The sequence below is a fragment of the Muscardinus avellanarius genome, assembly GCF_963383645.1.
Source record: "Muscardinus avellanarius genome assembly, chromosome: 4".
Lineage (NCBI taxonomy): Eukaryota > Metazoa > Chordata > Mammalia > Rodentia > Gliridae > Muscardinus > Muscardinus avellanarius.
The window spans coordinates 28,426,476-28,443,819 of NC_137789.1; the positions used below are offsets into that span (position 1 = coordinate 28,426,476).

Below are 17,344 nucleotides of genomic sequence, written 5' to 3' on the forward strand. Positions count from 1 at the left end.
GATTTAACTTTGTTTATCCCAGCCTCCTGCAAGAACTAAGCCCTCTGTTTCTACATTCCCCAGAATTAGAATGACTGGCAAAAGAATATTAAAAGTTATGTCAATTTTAAAGTGTTCATGGAGTTTCAACTGTATACCAGCATTGTGAAGAAGATAGGGTACACAGCAAAAAAATACAAAAAGACTTAGTCATTGCTTTCTCTTGAGTAGGAAGAAGACTGACACATAACAAATAAATTTAGGTATGATGAATACTGAGAATGAGAAACAGAATGTGCTTTTTTTTTGGAGTATTGTAAGAAGGCACTTCAGGCATGTTTCAAGGAAAGCTTTCCTTAGGAAGTGAACTTGGAATGAGAGCTAAGCCTGAGAAAGAATGACTGACGTGGGAACTGGGAACATAACCCACTTGTGCAGATGATAATAAGTTGCAACAGAGGAGCTGATAGGATTTTAGGATATAGCAGGAGGCTGGCTAGGGAATGAGCTGAGAAGGAGTAGTCCTAGGTAAGGGTGAAGACATAGAAAAGAACATGTCTTGATTTTGAGCAGGGGGCATATATGAATCTGTCATGAGGTGGCTCTCTTTATTACGGTTCTTGTCCAGTAAATCTCAATGAATGAAGAAGTCCAAGAACTAGAAAAGAGTATAGAAATATGAAGGTTAATTTTAAGTTAAGAAAAGATAGAAAACAAAGTGCTCCTCCCCAAAGGGGGGTTCTAGAACAATAGTGATCTTGGAGCCTGTGAGGAATGGGCTTTTATCCCTTTCTGATATTTTCTATCTGTTCTATCTGTTGCAACTCTACAGGACATGAGCATCTATATGAAAATAGTATGGGAATTAAATGTTTAAATTCTGGAAACAGGCATCATATTTACAATGAGGAAGATGATACATGATAAAGCTGAAATATATTTTCATATGAAAATGTGGAAGTATTTTACTGCAAGCAAAACACAAACACACATATAAATATAACAGCAAGGTGATGTCATTCAGGTGTTACAATCATAGACTTCAACTTAAACATGGGACTGGAAACAGATCTGTTGCTTTCTTGCAGAAGAACTTCCACTAGTGTCCTAAGCTTTGGAAGCCTCGGTTTACTTGTCTACAAAATAATATTTTTATCTAATTACTGAAATACTGTTAGAATTTAGGAGAAAATTTATTTAATGTCCTAACAAGCTTTATATTGCTATTATCAGAAGAAAAATAGCTACTGCATAACTATATAAACTTCTACATTGTAAATTTTTTTCAAATGGATAAATTATTCAGAAACATTTCTAGTATATTCTAGAAAGTGAAACCTATATTTATTTATTTTGTTTTCAAATAACCTAATGTAGAAGAATATTTTAATGTGATTAAAATAGAACAGAACTCAAACAAAAATGATCAAGTGGAACTCAACATTAAAAACCTGTTCATGGCCGGGCGTGGTGGCGCACGCTTGTAATCCCCGCGCTTGGGAGGCAGAGACAGGAGGATCACGCAGGTTCGAAGCCAGCCGCGCGCGCTGGCTTATGAGACCCTGTTTCCAAATAAAAAAGTATATAAAAAAATAGGTCTGGGAGTGTAGCCCGGAAGTAGAAGGGCTTCCAGGAACCCCAGTACCACCAAAAAAAAAAAAAAAACCTGTTCATGGATGTTTATAGTAGCTACAAACCATTAAAAATAATGAAGGAAATTTAAATATATTTTAATATGTGAAATAAATCAGTCTAAATTACACACTATATTATTTCTCCTTTATGACATTCTAGAAGAGGTAAAAAACCAACACTATAAAATGATGAGTGGTTTCCAGGGGTGGAGAGAGAGGGAATGATAAATCAACAGATCAATAAAGAATTTTCAGGGCAGCAAAATTTTCTATATGATATAAAATTGGTAGATACGTGTCATTATAGACTTGTAAAAACCCATAGAATGAATGACACTAAGAGTAATCCCTAATATAAACCATGGTGTTCACATTACAATGATGCACCAATATTGTTTTATCAGTTATACACATGTACCACTGTGGTTTGAGTGTGTTTTATGCATGGCAGTCCAGGGATGACCTAGGAACTCAGTATTTTTCCTCTTTTTTTTTTTTTTGTGGTACTAGGGATTGAATGCAGGGGCATTCTACCACTGAGCTCAGAAGTAGAATATACCCACATCCCTATTTTTTATTCTTTATTTTGTAGCAAGTTCTCACTAGGTTGTACAGGGCCCAACTGAGTAGCTGAGGCTGGCAGAGGACCTGTGACCTACTTGTCTCTCTCTACCAAGTACTTGGATTACAAGCATGCACCACCACGCCCAGTTTAGAACTCAGTATTTTCAGTTCAGCTTTGCCGTGAAAATTTAGAACTACTCTAAATTGTAAATTTTATTAATTTAAAATATAATAATAAATGAAAAACAATACTACCAAATATGTCCATAAATATTTATGAGATTTTTGCATTTTATATTTATATAATAGAAGTACTTGAAAGTCTCAGATGGATGTTCCCACAGATATATTTAATACAGTTTTCTGATTTATTCTACTACTCAATTTACATGGATACTTTCCAGATTTAAAAAAAAAAAACACATAAAACTTTCTGGGGGCATCAGTAAGCACAGTATTCTGTCCACTACCTTCAATATTGGTTTTAGCTTTCACAACATTTTGAACTACATTAAGTTTATTTCCGAGGAAAATTTTTTACTCAAATTGACTGGCAAAAGCCACTCAGAATAATGAACTTTTCATTTTCTGCTTGATACATTATTGGTATCAAGTAGAATATGGCATATACTTTCTCTCTCTTTTCTCTTCTTCTTCTTCTTCTTCTTCTTCTTCTTCTTCTTCTTCTTCTTCTTCTTCTTCTTCTTCTTCTTCCTCTGCTTCTTCTTCTTCTTCTTCTTCTTCTTCTTCTTCTTCTTTTTTTTTTTTTTTTTTGGTGGTACTGGGGTTCCTGGAAGCCCTTCTAACTCCGGGCTACACTCCCAGATCTATATTATACTTTTTTATTTAGAAGCAGGGACTCTTAAGCCAGCAAGGCTGGCTTCGAACCTGTGCGGTCCTCCTGTCTCCACCTCCCAAGCGCGGGGATTGCAAGTGTGCACCACCACGACCGGCTCTTTCTCTCTTTTAATTCATGTGATGTTATATACAGTGGTGACCAAATTGCTGCATTTTCAAAGCAATTCCTTAATAGAAGAAAATCTATTTCTTTTTGTATTGTTTATGAAGAGCAATCAAAACTCAGACAAATATCTTTTTGCAAGCATCTTTGTTTCTATCTTTTAAATTAATCACAATGGCTGGCCGTGGTGGCGCAAGCTTGTAATCCCCGTGCTTGGGAGGCAGAGACAGGAGGATCGCGCAGGTTCAAAGCCAGCCATGCTGGTTTAGGAGACCCTGTTTCCAAAAAATAAAATAGGTCTGAGAGTGTAGCCCGGAGGTAGAAGGAACCTCAGTACCACTACTACTACTACTACTACTAATAATAATAATAATAATAATAATAATAATAAATTAATCACATTGTCTATACAAATTATCTATGTAGACGATTTGCCTCATGAATGATATCATCAGCAATTAATAACTATTAAGCATTATTCTATATATAAAACTGTTAAGTACACTAAATAGACATCCTAACCAGAATGAAGGTGTCTCACACAAAAAGAAAACTGTAAACAATGTATACACTATAAAGAATAGAAAATAGAAAATTACATCAGCAGCCAAGAACTATTTGCATTAGGCATAATGTTTTCCTGTTCATGGTGTGTGTGCTGTGAAATTATGCGGGAAGGGAAATCTCATCTTGCTTCTTCTTAGGAACCTGACAAGTCCTGGGAAAGTTTGCTGAATTTTATCATGTATTTTAAAAAATGTTAGATTAGTTTGCTGAATCTTATCATGTATTTTAAACAATTTCAGATTATTATCATTGCTTTTATTTTATTTAAGGGCAGAACAACTCTAAATTTTGGTCAGCAGTAATGTATACACGGAAAATCTGATTCTTTGATCTTGAAGGAAAATATAAAAGTAAAAAAATAACATGCCAATGCATTCCCAAATGCTGTTCACAAACTGGATCATCAGATAAAATAAATATAGTTATATTTAACATCTTTTCACAGAATTAGGGTGGGAGGTCAATAAAAAGTATATGGAATTTGAAAGCAATTAAGCTACATTTCGTCACTAGTTTTTAAACACATAAATCAACTAAAAAAATCTTACTCAAGGATGGATTTGTCAAATAGCTATGATATTGAATTAACAGATAAAAGCTTCTAAGGAAAAATGTAATCTCCATTGCTTTACAATTTAGGTACAATTTAAAATGTTAATTTAAATGTTCATTAATACTCAGGATTCTATAGCAGACGTTTTGGTGAAACTAATACTACCTCAAACTTGCAGCTCACAATAATTCTTAATGTCCTTTTCCCATCACCTCTTAAATATGAAGTTAGGATGTCAACATCCAACAAAAGAGTCATTGGTAAGGCACCCCATAAAATATGTCTTTACCATAAGATTTGAAAAATAAAAAACCTTACCTTAGCATAGAAGATAGAATTTAGAAGGCAGCACACCAAAAGTAAACGAAGGAAAATAAATTATGTCTTTCTGAACATTCAAATTCTTATCCCCTAAACTTTAGTAAAATTGAAGTTTCTATTTAGAAGATGATGGTCCCCCGCCCCCGAAAAATAATTTGGAGATTATTTGGTGGAAATTTTATGAAGACAAAAGAGCCTAATAAATATTAATCAATAAAGGAAAAAGTGCAGTAAACAGCTACATTGGGTAAGAACCCTATGTTTTGGTCCCATGCACTCTATAGGTAACAGAAATTAGACAAATTGCTGTGGTATTCCCCCTTAATTTAAAAAAGGAGTCACTTGGAACATGCAAGTAGTGCTCTGTTATTATTTAAAAGATAAACTGATTGCTAAAAATCTGTTTTCTCCACATATGGTTCACCTGGAACTGTCAGTGGAAAGATACTACCCAATTTTTTTTCACACCTGATATATGTCTAACATAATGCTAGAGTTGTAAATACATTATCTCATCTAATCTTGACTATGCAAAAAATAATGGATTATGTTTCATAATTTCCAAGGACACTGACCTAATAATCATTTAAAACTATAACTAATGAAAGTAATTCTGGATATAAAAGGTGTTCTTAGTTTCTAAGGTTCTGATTTAGAATGTTTTTTGGAAATGAGAGTATTTTTTTCTAAGTATATTTTTTGCAAAGTTGGGAAATAGCTATAATATGTTTAGGATATAAAAGCGTATTGCTTCACAAAGAAGTTAAGTTGGTGAAATTGCTGAAGATAGATTCAGACACTTAAAACTGATTTTTATTTTGAATTTGTTATGTCACATTTAACTCTTCATACAACTTTGAGGACCACTCAGTTGTCAAAAACAACCTATTCATTCAGCCTACTTCTAAGTAATTTTATGGTGAAAAATCCACGTGGTTATTTAAACATTAATTTATTCACTAAAGTAATTATTGTAATAAAATTTAAACATGAAATAATGGTTCCAACTCTGCTAAATAAAAGCTAACATAATTTATTCTTATACAATATAAAAACAAGGAGTTAAAATGATAGATACTAATTTAGTGATACTTTAAATTACAATTCACTGCCGGGCGTGGTGGTGCACACTTGTAATCCCCGTGTTTGGGAGGTGGAGACAGGAGGATCGCGCGCTGGTTAGAAGCCTGCCACGCTGGTTTAAGAGACCCTGTTTCCAAATATAAAAAAAAAAAAGTATAAAAATAGGTCTTGGGACTGTAGCCCGAAGGTAGAAGGGCTTCCAGGAACTCCAGTACCACCAAAAAAAAAAAAAAAAATTACAATTCATAATTTTATTCAACTCACAGTTAGTAAATACCTGTAGTTCATAGAATTAACACAATGACAGGGGCTGTGAGCATGTTCTCTTCTTTTAAAGCAACCCTCGCTGTGTCATAGAGAGGTACAAATAAACATAAATAAAATGGATCATCAAGAATGTAGCAATAGAGTTGGTTCTAATTATACTGGCAGCATGATAGCAATTAATCTGATAAATAGAAAAGTTATCAGCAATAGGCTTGAGATAAGAGGTGGTATCAGGTCAGAGAAGGCAGAGATATGAGGGCAGTGTGAAAAGCATAGACAAAGACTCAGAATCCTGAAAAATAAAACAGGCTCCAAGGGGCCAACTACAAGTAGTTATTATGTCTGAAACAGAATCAAGGAGGATCACGCAGGTTCAAAGCCGGCCATGCTGGCTTAAGAGACCCTGTTTCCAAATAAAAATATAAAAAATAGAGGTGTCTGGGAGTGTAGCTCGGAGGTACAAGGGTTTCCAGGAACCCCAGTACCACCAAAAAAAAAAAAAAAAAAATCAAGAAGAAAGGAGAGGTATCAGAGACTCGAAATGTGGTTTTAGATCATAGGTTATCTACAACCAGATTTAAGCAATCAGTAATAATCTGTGATTTTTATTTGGATAAAATCATTTTGCAATGGTAGAGAAGCTGAATCACTGGAAGAAAGTGAATGAAGAGGCTATTTCAATTATGTAGAAAAGAAATGAAGGAGCCCAACCAGATATTAGCAGTTGAGTTTATAAGACAATAGTCTTTGACCTTTAAAAGACAAAATTGGTTGTGTCTGATGTCCAAACAAATGTGAAAGTTGCATTTAAATAAACCAGATAATCAAAGATAACACCCAGCTTTCTTCCTGAGTGACTGGGTAGACGGCTATGACATTAAAATGTGTGTGTGTGTGTGTGTGTGTGTGTGTGTGTGTGTGTGTGTGTGTGTAGGGAAGAAAGATCAGATGTGAAAAGAGAGAAACAAAGTAGAGTTAGACTTACTTCAACATGAGACAGCAACTTGTAGCTGATAATATGTAGCTGGAACCCAAGAAGGATACTCATGCTCTTTATTGGAGAAAACTAGAAATTTAAGTAAAACAAATTCATTAGAAGGTTTAAAAATCAATTAGAAACTATCCATTAACATGTGGCGGTCATAATGTAGACCAATATGTTATATGAATTATAAGCTCTGTAATTCAGAGATGTTTTATTTATCTTAAATAGAAATTTTGGTAGATATGGTAGCAATTAGGGAACTGAAAATACATGTTCTCAAGTGTCCCTAAGAAAATCCCAAGACATAAATCAAATGCAGACATGGAAAGAACAGTCATCAGCAAGAACAGGCATGTTTTCAGGTATTAGAAGTTAAAGCATAAGAAAAAATTTGATGCAAAAATATTCAGAGTTATAGAACAAAAAGAAGAAAAAAATGTAATTTTTTGCAGTACTAGGGATTGAACTCGGGACATTCTATCTCCGAGCTACACTCTTAGCCCTAATTTTTATTCTTTATTTTGAAACAGAGTCTCAATAATTTTCAGAGACTCACTAAGTAGCTGAGGTTGGCCAAGAACCTGTGATCTACCTGTCTCATACTCCCAAGTACTGGGATTATAAGTGTGCACCATCACGCCCAGCCCTGTATAGTTTTTCATAGTTGATGGTATCTATTTACTATGAATTAATTTTTATTTATTTATTTATTTTACTTATTTATTGGTAGTACTGGGGATGAAACCCTTCTCGGGCTACACACCCAGACCTATTTTTATATATTTTTTAAATTTGGAAACAGGGTCTCTTAAGCTAGTGAGGCTGGTTTCAAACCTGCATGATACTCCTGTCTCCGCCTCCCAAGCGCAGGGATTAAAATCCTGTGCCACCATTAATTCAGTGCCTGGCACTGAATTAATTTTTAAAAAGTAGGTTTGGAAATCTCACAAAAGGACAAAGGGGTAAAATAATATCACAGTGGGTAGAAATATAAGGTTTACTTTACCTAATGTCCAAACGTATTAAGGAGGACTATGTCTGGCTTTCTTGAATGCTCAAACAAAATATCTACTCTCTCTTTAGTTTGCATTATCTCCATGTTGGCAAAAAAATATGTCATTTATGTTATTCTTCTATCATAACCCCAACCATAATTTTTAGTACTAAAATTAAAATATGAATTTCTCACTATAAGTCAAGATTTTTGCCAATATTTTTGTTGTTGTTTTTGTCAGTCATCTCTAGTAGATTCCTCAGATATACACAGTGAATGTGAACAGCAATTTTTCATATTTAAGTCATTCTTGTAAATAGCCTTTTTACTCAAAGAACAGCAGAGTTGGACATAATATGCTGGGTATGTACTCTATTTTCTTAAGTTTCTTAAAATTTCCCTTCATTGTTGCCCTGATTGTGTGGCTCTATCAAGTTTGTACTTGAGGCTGCTTATGTCTTTGGAAACTTCTGAAGATTTTACTTGTAAATATTAGATTCATCCCACCATTTTGATGTTTTTTCTTTATGGTAATAAATAAAATTTGTATTGATGTCTCTTCTACTTTTCCTCTAATTTCATTCATTCATTATCTCATTTTCATTCTCTTAGAAATTATTTTCTCCTTTTATTTAATGCCCTTTGTTAAATTTTCATTTGAATCATTTATCCTTGGGCCCTTTGTAATTTATCATCATATGTGATATAATTTTTTTCACTTTCTTCTCTTTTTAAGTTAAATCAGCTTTTGTCTCATTAAAATGTGGTTGTTACCCATTTACAATTCTAGTATGTATATTTTTATTTAAGAATTTTTTATGTCCTCAGTTGCATTTTTGAGTATATTTAATTTAGTTTGGTTTGTTGTATTACAATTTTATTCATCGTTTTGGTTGCTTTCAGGAGAGGACTTTTTGTGTATAAAAAGCAGTATTGATTCCCACTTCTTATATACCACAGTTGTGTTCTATAGGTAGGATTTCTTTTTCCTTCTATTTGTTTCATGGCTAATGTTCCTACTTTGAGAATTATCTCTTCTGTACTTTTGCCTACCATTCATTTTATGGATAGTTTTGACTGGGGGCATGTCTTGTTTCTATCTATCTATCATCTATCTATCATCTATCTATCTCTCTATCAATCTATCTCCTTTGTAGGGTACTGCGGATTGAACTCTGGAGTCTTCTATTTCTAAGCTACACCCCTGCTTACTCTATCCTCTATCTATCTATCTATCTATCTATCTATCTATCTATCTGCTATATATCTATCATTTATAATCTATCAATCATTTATTTATTTGGAAACATCTTCTTCTTAAGTTTTTGAGGCTAGTTTCAAACCTGCTATCTACTTCTCTCAGCCTCCCAAGCACTGAGATCACGAGCCTGTACCACCATGCCAGCTTGGTACTCATTTTTAATGAATATTCACCTTTCTCTAAATTTGTGTACCAATGTCATAGTTTCTGCTCTCAGAGACTCCTGCCTCCAGTCCCACACACTTTAATTCTTCTCCACTGAATTAGCACAGTGATCTAAAAGTTTCAACTTATGTTTGATATTTTTGTATTTAATATTTTACTACTTATGTAGGTGGTTTTAATTTTTCTTTGTATATGTTCCCTGTGAACTTTATTGTTCAATTTGTCTTAGACTTTCTTAAGCTTTCTTTCTTAAGCTCTCTATGTTTAATTATTCAGATGGGTTCAATGAGAACTTTTTTGTTTCTGTATGTATAGACTAGTAGAGAGTAAAATGTCTTATTGTCTAGTAATGCAAAAGGCATAAGCCATGCATGATTTTATTTTCATCCTTGTTATTTACATAGTTGTTTGAGGGGCAATATAAAGGAAATTCAGTGTCAGGAAGCCAACTTTTTTTCTAGATGTCATCATCATTCAATCTTTATATCTAGAGCTGACACAGAAATTGTAATTCACCAGGTTAAAAGCACTAGTACACAGCTGAAAATACAGAAGGTCAAAAAAATTACACTAATATGTCAGAGTCATATAGTTGTTATAAACAGGATATGACTAAACTCTTGGTTTTCTTAACTTTGTTTCATTCTTTCCTCAATACACTGCGTTCCTCCTAAAAATTAAATGCAAATAAATAATTTTGGCTTTTTGTTATGACTGTTCAAATGATGAATTATGAAGCTCATAATTGAGTAATAAAATAATGATGGATAATTTGGAATGTGTTTGATAAATATTTTCAGTACATTCTATAATGAGTGAACAAGACAACACTCGGTGAACCTGAAATCTAATTATCTTAGTCTGTTCTGAATTGTTGTAAAGACTACTTGGGAGCAGGTAACTTATAGAGGAAAGAAAGTTATTTCTCTCTGTTTTGGAGGCTGGGAAGCCTATGATCAAGGCACCAGGAGATTTGGTAGCTGATAAAGTCCTGATCTCTGTTTTCAAGATGACTCCCTAAAACTTGAGAGGACAGTCTGAATATCCACATGGCAGAAGATGTAAGAAACAAGAAAAACAGCCCACTTCCTTAATTGTTTTTAATGTTGTCATAAAGCCCACTCATGAGTGTAGAGCCTTCATGCCCTAATTGTCTCTTAAGGGCCCTACTTCCTAGTATCATTGCATTAGAAACTAAATTTTGATATGAATTTCAGAGGAGATAAATGTTCAAGCCATAGAAATAATATATTTGAAGGATCTGAGAGGTTTTTATTTTAATTTTTAATGTGCCTAAATTATGCTGAGAATGGAAAGACAAATTGTTTTGTATTTTAATATTTGCAATAATTTGGAAACTACAATTCTGCCTCTGTCCTATGTTATTATTAATAAAACCGTCTCCTTCATTTCACTATTTGTCTTTAATGGATAACTAGCTTTGGGTAGAACTCTAATTTAATTTTGATTCATTGTACTGTTCAGTTGCACACAAGAATGTTATGTTTATAATATTATGCATTGATTCTCAGGTTCTCAGTGTCACATATTCTTATTATACTCTGATGATCATCACTTTTATGAGCTTGAGAAATGGCAATTATATATAAGTAAAAAAGTGTGGGCTGAGTGTGGTGATGCACACCTGTAATTCTAGTAATTACAAATTTGACAAAGGAGGATTGCAGTTTCAAAGTGAAGCTCAGAAATTTAGCGATGCCCTCAATAACTTAGAAAAACCCTGTTTCCAAATTAAAAAAAAATAACAAAATAGGGCTGCTGATGTAGCTAGGAAGGAGACTGACTGCCCCTGGGTTTGATTCCTAGCTACACACACAAACACACACACAAAAAAAAATCCTACATATGTATATATACATATTTGTATATCTATGTATGTATATGTAAATATGAACATTTTATAATTTTATTAAGATAACTGTTTTACTATATATTGTGAGAAAATATCAGGAATTTTTAATGTAAATCTTTTTCTAGCCAAGTAAAAAATATATTTACTTACTCTTAAAAAGTAAAATGAGAATTTATTTAAAACAATCAAAATATGATTAATGAAACTTCATCTAAAAGTATATTTTGAAGTACAACTCATTCAAAGTATTATTATCAAATGTCTAGTAAAGGATACAGACATAGAATTCATAAAAGAGCTAAAAAATATGATATCCAAATTTTTCCTAAAATTTTCATAGTGCATTATTTTTAATTGATGAAAATTTTAAAATCTGAGAAATATTTATGTTTTTAAGCTTCCCTGAAATGTGGCTAATATCAGAGATGTTTCCATAGAGTAGCAAAATGCCTGTAGGGCATTAACAATGTCTAAAAGGGACCATGATGAAGGAACTCACAGAGAAGGTAACTAGGATAAGGATTCCTCCATGTAGACCATGAAGTTCTTAGAAGGGCTTGGATTTTACTCAGAATTGAAAAGCCACTAGAAAGATTTGAAAAGAAGGGTAATTATATGTTGTATAGTTTCTAAAGCTCTTTTGGGATGATGTATTGAGAATAAATCATGAGAAGGAGGTACAGAAACAGAGAGTTGGCAAGGGCTCTTCTAAGAGTTAGTCTAGAGTAAGATCATTGTGGCTTGGAACAAGGTGATAATGGTGAGCAGAGGTAAGACTGTGGAAATAGTAGGTTACATGAAAAAATCTCAAATTCCTTTTACCATATGTTAAATTTGATATTCCTATGGGCTTAACCTCCAGGATGGCAAAATAAAAGATTTTCCTGTTTATATGCGTATAGGCATGTGGAATAGACAGTTGCATGTATGCATCAATGGCTTAGAGTAAAAGTGGCCACAGATGAACTGTATTAGAGGTCACTGAAAAATCAAGAAAGATTGATAACTGACAACCAATTAGACAAGGATAGATGATCCTGACAACACCTGATTGGAATGGCTTTATGTGTGGTTGGTGACGGAGAAATCACAAATGAATTTCTAAAAGAGAATCCATTAGCCGTAGGAAATGTGGGATAAAAAGAGGTTTGGAGGGGTTTGATTTTATTTTTTGATATGAAAGATATTCAGTAAATTCTCATCATGATTTGAATAATATAGCATGTTACTACTCAGAGCACTGGTCTATACATTGTATGCAAACAGCATACCAGTTGGTCATGAGTTTGTGTCAGAGTTTTCCACTGGCAAAGCCTTACTATAAACAAAATCAGGTGGATTCCACATTACTTTAAAGACATAGTTGTTTATAATCTAGAGAAATTTTTAGTTTGTAGGATATTAGTAATAAGCATATAGCAAGTTTTATGTTTCGCCAAGGTAGTAGAAGGGAAAAAATCATGGAGACAATAGAGAAAATAGATAAATGTAGAAAGTAGTAGCAACTTCCTGCTGTACTAGCCCCAAGAAAGTTTTACACTGTTAGTTTGAGCAAACTGTGCCCAATCCAGGTTCATAGTGCCATTCTTTGCCAGCCAGGATCCTGACTGATATATTTGTCAAGGCTGTGTGAATCCCTTTTGGGTGTTAACATGTCTTGTTAATACATGTGCATTTCATTTATTTATTTTATTTATGTTTACATATACTTATATTAAACATGTATATATATACATACATATATAGCTTTGTTAATCATTTAAGTTTTGGCTGAAAAAAGGCCATAAGTTCTGTTTCAAGTTTCCTACAAAAATATGGGTATCACTCATGGATACACATTAAAATCTCATCCAGAGAATCTGATTTTGTTTCTCTGAAGTGGTTCCAGTTATTGACCCATTGTTAAACTTTTCCATTGGATCCTGATGTACAGCCTTGCTTGGGAACTAGTTTAGCAAGGATTCATAAATATAAAACATTTCTCAGGGAACTCATGAATTGAAAGAAAGGGAAAGGGCCTTGTAAATAAATAGCTTTATTTAATGAAAATTATAGGAAAGGGGCATTTATGTGAATAATTTAAAGGTAAATGTTTGATAAAATGAGTGTATATAAGTAGATAATCATATGGAAATTATTTAGAATTTTTCAATGAAACTCTACAGTTGGACATTATATTAGAATAGTAATAATACTTGTAATGCGATAGAGATATTAATATGAGTCTAGTGGTTTATTTAAATTGACATCTAAATTCCAAACAATCTATTGTTTAAAGGTGGAATCAGTCTGCCATATATTGTAACTTTTTATAAGGTAGTCCCTCATTAGTATTTTTTCTGACTCCCTTTATCTTTGCAATAGCCTCGCAAAGGAAGGCAGCTGCTTTAGGAGTTTGCTGCCTTGACTCAGAAAAGCTGATATGTTGGCAATGCTGCAAACTTCAGAGAAGGGGCATAGATGAAGGAGGTGTGTCACTGGGGGACTTGAGGACTAAATCTCTTCCTAGTTCTTTCTTCTTCTTCTTTCTGCTTTTTGACTACCATAAGTTGAGCAGCTTTTCTCTGCCACACACTTCACCCATAATGCTCCTGTCTTAGAGCCGGTAGACTGTGGACTGAACCTCTTCAACCGTAAGCCAAAGCCAAAGTAAACCTTTACTCCTCTCAGTTGTTTTTGTCAGAAATTTTTATTTATTTATTTTGCACAGAAAAGAAAATCTAACCAGCACACAGTCCTACTAGGACAGGAAATATTACTAACCAGTTTTTACAAATGACAAAATGAAGGGACAGAGAAGTAACTTATATATGGCCATAGAACTAGAAAACAGCCAATCCAGAATTGGGGACCATGCCATATAATTTTACTGTCAATGTCTTAATCATTAGTCAGATTTCTCTAAAAGAAACTGGTTGGGTATTTTCTACCCTAATTAGTTTAAGGTATAGTCTCATTTCTCAAATCTGCTTAATTCAATTTCTTGCCATAGCTTATTTTACTCTATTCTGCCTTTATGTACTCCTGTTGTCCAAGTGAACCGATCTCTGTAAGTAGTTTAAATTATCATAATATCATTTCAAAGCCATTGTTATCTTTTTTGTATAATCCTCATGAGATTAATTTGCTTCTCTACTTTTCCATTCTGTCTTCAAGTAGAGCTTCATAATTTCTGCTTTTTCCAAGTTATGCCTCCACATTTTTATCTCCTTACTCTATTTTACTTCATTAGAGCCAAAGTTTACTATAGAAGGAATTGTTGGTGATCATTCTACCATTTATTGTATATTCGTACAAGTTAGGCCCTCATTAAATATCATTCCTGACTTCCTTTATTCTTTACAAAAGCCTTGCAAGCTAAGACAGTACTTCCATTTTGCCATTGTTTTAGAGGTTTTCTATCTTGCCTAAGGTTGCAAATCTAGTAAGTGGTTGAGCTGGGATTTAAACCCCCCAATTCTAATTCCAGAGTTCTTAAGAGCTGCAGTTTGCTCTGCCATTAAAAAAGACTGATCTCTAAAGTTAGAACATAAGTTCTCTCTCCCTGGTGTTGCTTTTCCTTTTCCATTAAATTGTCCCCTGGACATAGCAAAGTGGCCAATTATCAAAGGATATCAGCCTTTCTCTCCCTGGGGCCATGCAGAACAGCAGAAATGCTTTCTCAGGCTTTTGCTTTTACTATGTAATGTCCACTATATGATAGTTACATCTCTTGCAAGGATGCTTACTTTTAAAAATTGGCAGCATAGCCCTCATTAGTAAATTTTGTCAAGTGTGAGTTGCTGAGACAACTTTATTTATAGCAGCAACTTGTTGCTGGCTTATAATATATGCATTTTCATTATCAATCATACTGTATAACTTAACAAATTCAAGTTCCTAGAAGACAGCAGAGCATAAAATAGAAATTAATTTCTGATCCTGGACTTAGAGAGAGACATCTGTTCTATTTTTAAGTGTTAAGTTTAACCAGATTTTATACGTTCTGACCAATAGTTATTTCAAAAGAGCTCTTCATTTGGTCTACTTAATTTCTGCTAGCTTTTCTAGTGTGGAGTAACATGAATTAGACTCAATTTAAACAGTTAAATTTTTGTAACTTTATTTAATGTGTGTGTGTGCGTGTGTGTGTGTGTACATGTGCATATACAAACATGTTTTCAAAGTAAATCTTTGTGTTTGATTCCTCACCATTTAGTAGAAAATAGAGATCAAATTTGTTTCCAATACACTCACTGATTTTGTAGAAAAAATAGGAAACTCAGTATTTGGAAGGCCAGAGCAGTGTGGAGAAGGCTAACTCATAGGCATAAAAAAAGAGTATTATTTGGGGGTAAGTTAGTGGCCTAGATCACTAAATCTTATAGGCAATAAAATAACTTTAGACTGTCCAGTACTTGACATCCAAAAATAAATTAGCTTTTGGAACCAGGTTAAGTTTACAGTAGTTCCTAAGCATCATTGAACATTAAAAAATATATCCAGGAGGTCTGTCTAAATAGAAATAAAGAGCAACAGAGTTTAGGCTCAGATGTAAAGAAAGGAGTTGGCATTAACTAACAAAGGTTACCTAGTGAGAACTGAAATAGAAAATTGGGAATGGGGACATGGAAAAAGAAAAAAGCCAGCAAGTAAGTGTTTAGCCATTGTAAGCCCTTTGAAAATACTTATTGAGTGAAGAATGAATAGTCAAGAGACAGATTGGACACATGCAGTAGAATTTAGATTAGGGAACTGCAGGCTGATGCTCACATGGAAAGCCACATCTAAACACCTATTGCATACTGGATTACAGTAGTTCATTGTTGCGCTGTCCAAGAAAATGTTCTGAATTAGGTGTTTGAGCAAAAAAAAAAAAAAATTTGTCTCATGCGTTCAACCACCTAATGATTATATCCTCACATAATCCTCCTGCCACCAGCTATCACATTTTTTTCCTTAAATACAAATCCATCCTCTTATTAGTATTTTTTTCAGCCAGTGTCTTAAAAGTTCATTATTTCTTGCCTAACAATCAGGACATCTTCCCATGTGATTTCCCAGTTTCCCTTAAAAGTCAAAATAATATCTAAGATATAAAGCTGACCCTATCATTTTCCCTTCTTTTCTTTAGTGACTCCCTCTTATCTTAGTTACAGCCTAATATGTTTGCCAGGATCCTGTAACCTGTTCTATTATGAGACCTTATGAATCTATCTACTTGTCCTCATTCCTGGAACTCATCTTTAAGTCCATGCACCAGTCATATTCTGTTTCTTGAGCAAGCCAGGCTAATTTCTCTCTTCCTCCCTTGCTGGTCCCATGTACTAGTCCTGGAATTGTCTTTCCCAACCTATTAGTTATCAATTCCTTCTGATATGTTCTCAACCCAGTCTCAACCACTAGACTTCCCAGAATCTAAACATTCTGCATAAAATTGTCTTCTGGCCTTATTTGTAAAGGTATCTTTCAAAGTTATTAATGCTATGAGCAGATATTTTAAATTATTTATTTAAAATATACAGAATATAAAATATGTTCAAAATTTAAAATCACTGAGTTTTCTATTAATAGTTAAGACACTTGGCACTATACCACATAATGTTTTTCAGCATTTATAAATAGCAACATATTTTTTGCTATTTTCAATTTAACATTGTTAAAAATTTGAAAATGTATCTTTTTTAAGTCACCATTATATAGAAACATAGAGCAAAATATCATCCTTTTTTGTATTAGGGATTGAACATAAGATCATTCTGCTACCAAACTACACCTTCCAGCTCTTCTTATTTTTTATTTGGAAAGAAGGGCTTGTTAAGTTTCTGAAAGCCTCAAACCTGCCTCAAATCCTCTGTCTTAGCCTCTTAATTACTGGGAATATAGACATGTGCCACCCCACCAATTTCTTTTACTTATTTTAATACCTTCCATAATGACAATATGCATCAGTTAAGTATGTATAATACTATCTTTATGTGGCATAAATTTAAAAATAAAGGCAAGCTGGACATGGTGGCTCATGCCTGTAATGCTTGTAATGCTAGTACTTGGGAGGCTGACAAGAGGAGGAGGCTGACAAGAGGATCATAGGTTTAAGACCAACATCAAAAACTTAAAAGAAGATCTCAGCAATGTAGAGAGACCCTATTTCAAAA

General features: G+C 33.6%; 1 protein-coding gene across 3 annotated transcripts in view; it reads left to right on the forward strand.

Annotated features, from left to right (window-relative positions):
* Positions 1 to 17,344, forward strand: part of CSMD3 (CUB and Sushi multiple domains 3) — a gene marked incomplete at both ends in the record, with an annotated part of 1,156,743 nt that overhangs the window by 583,620 nt on the left and 555,779 nt on the right. The window lies entirely within an intron of this gene.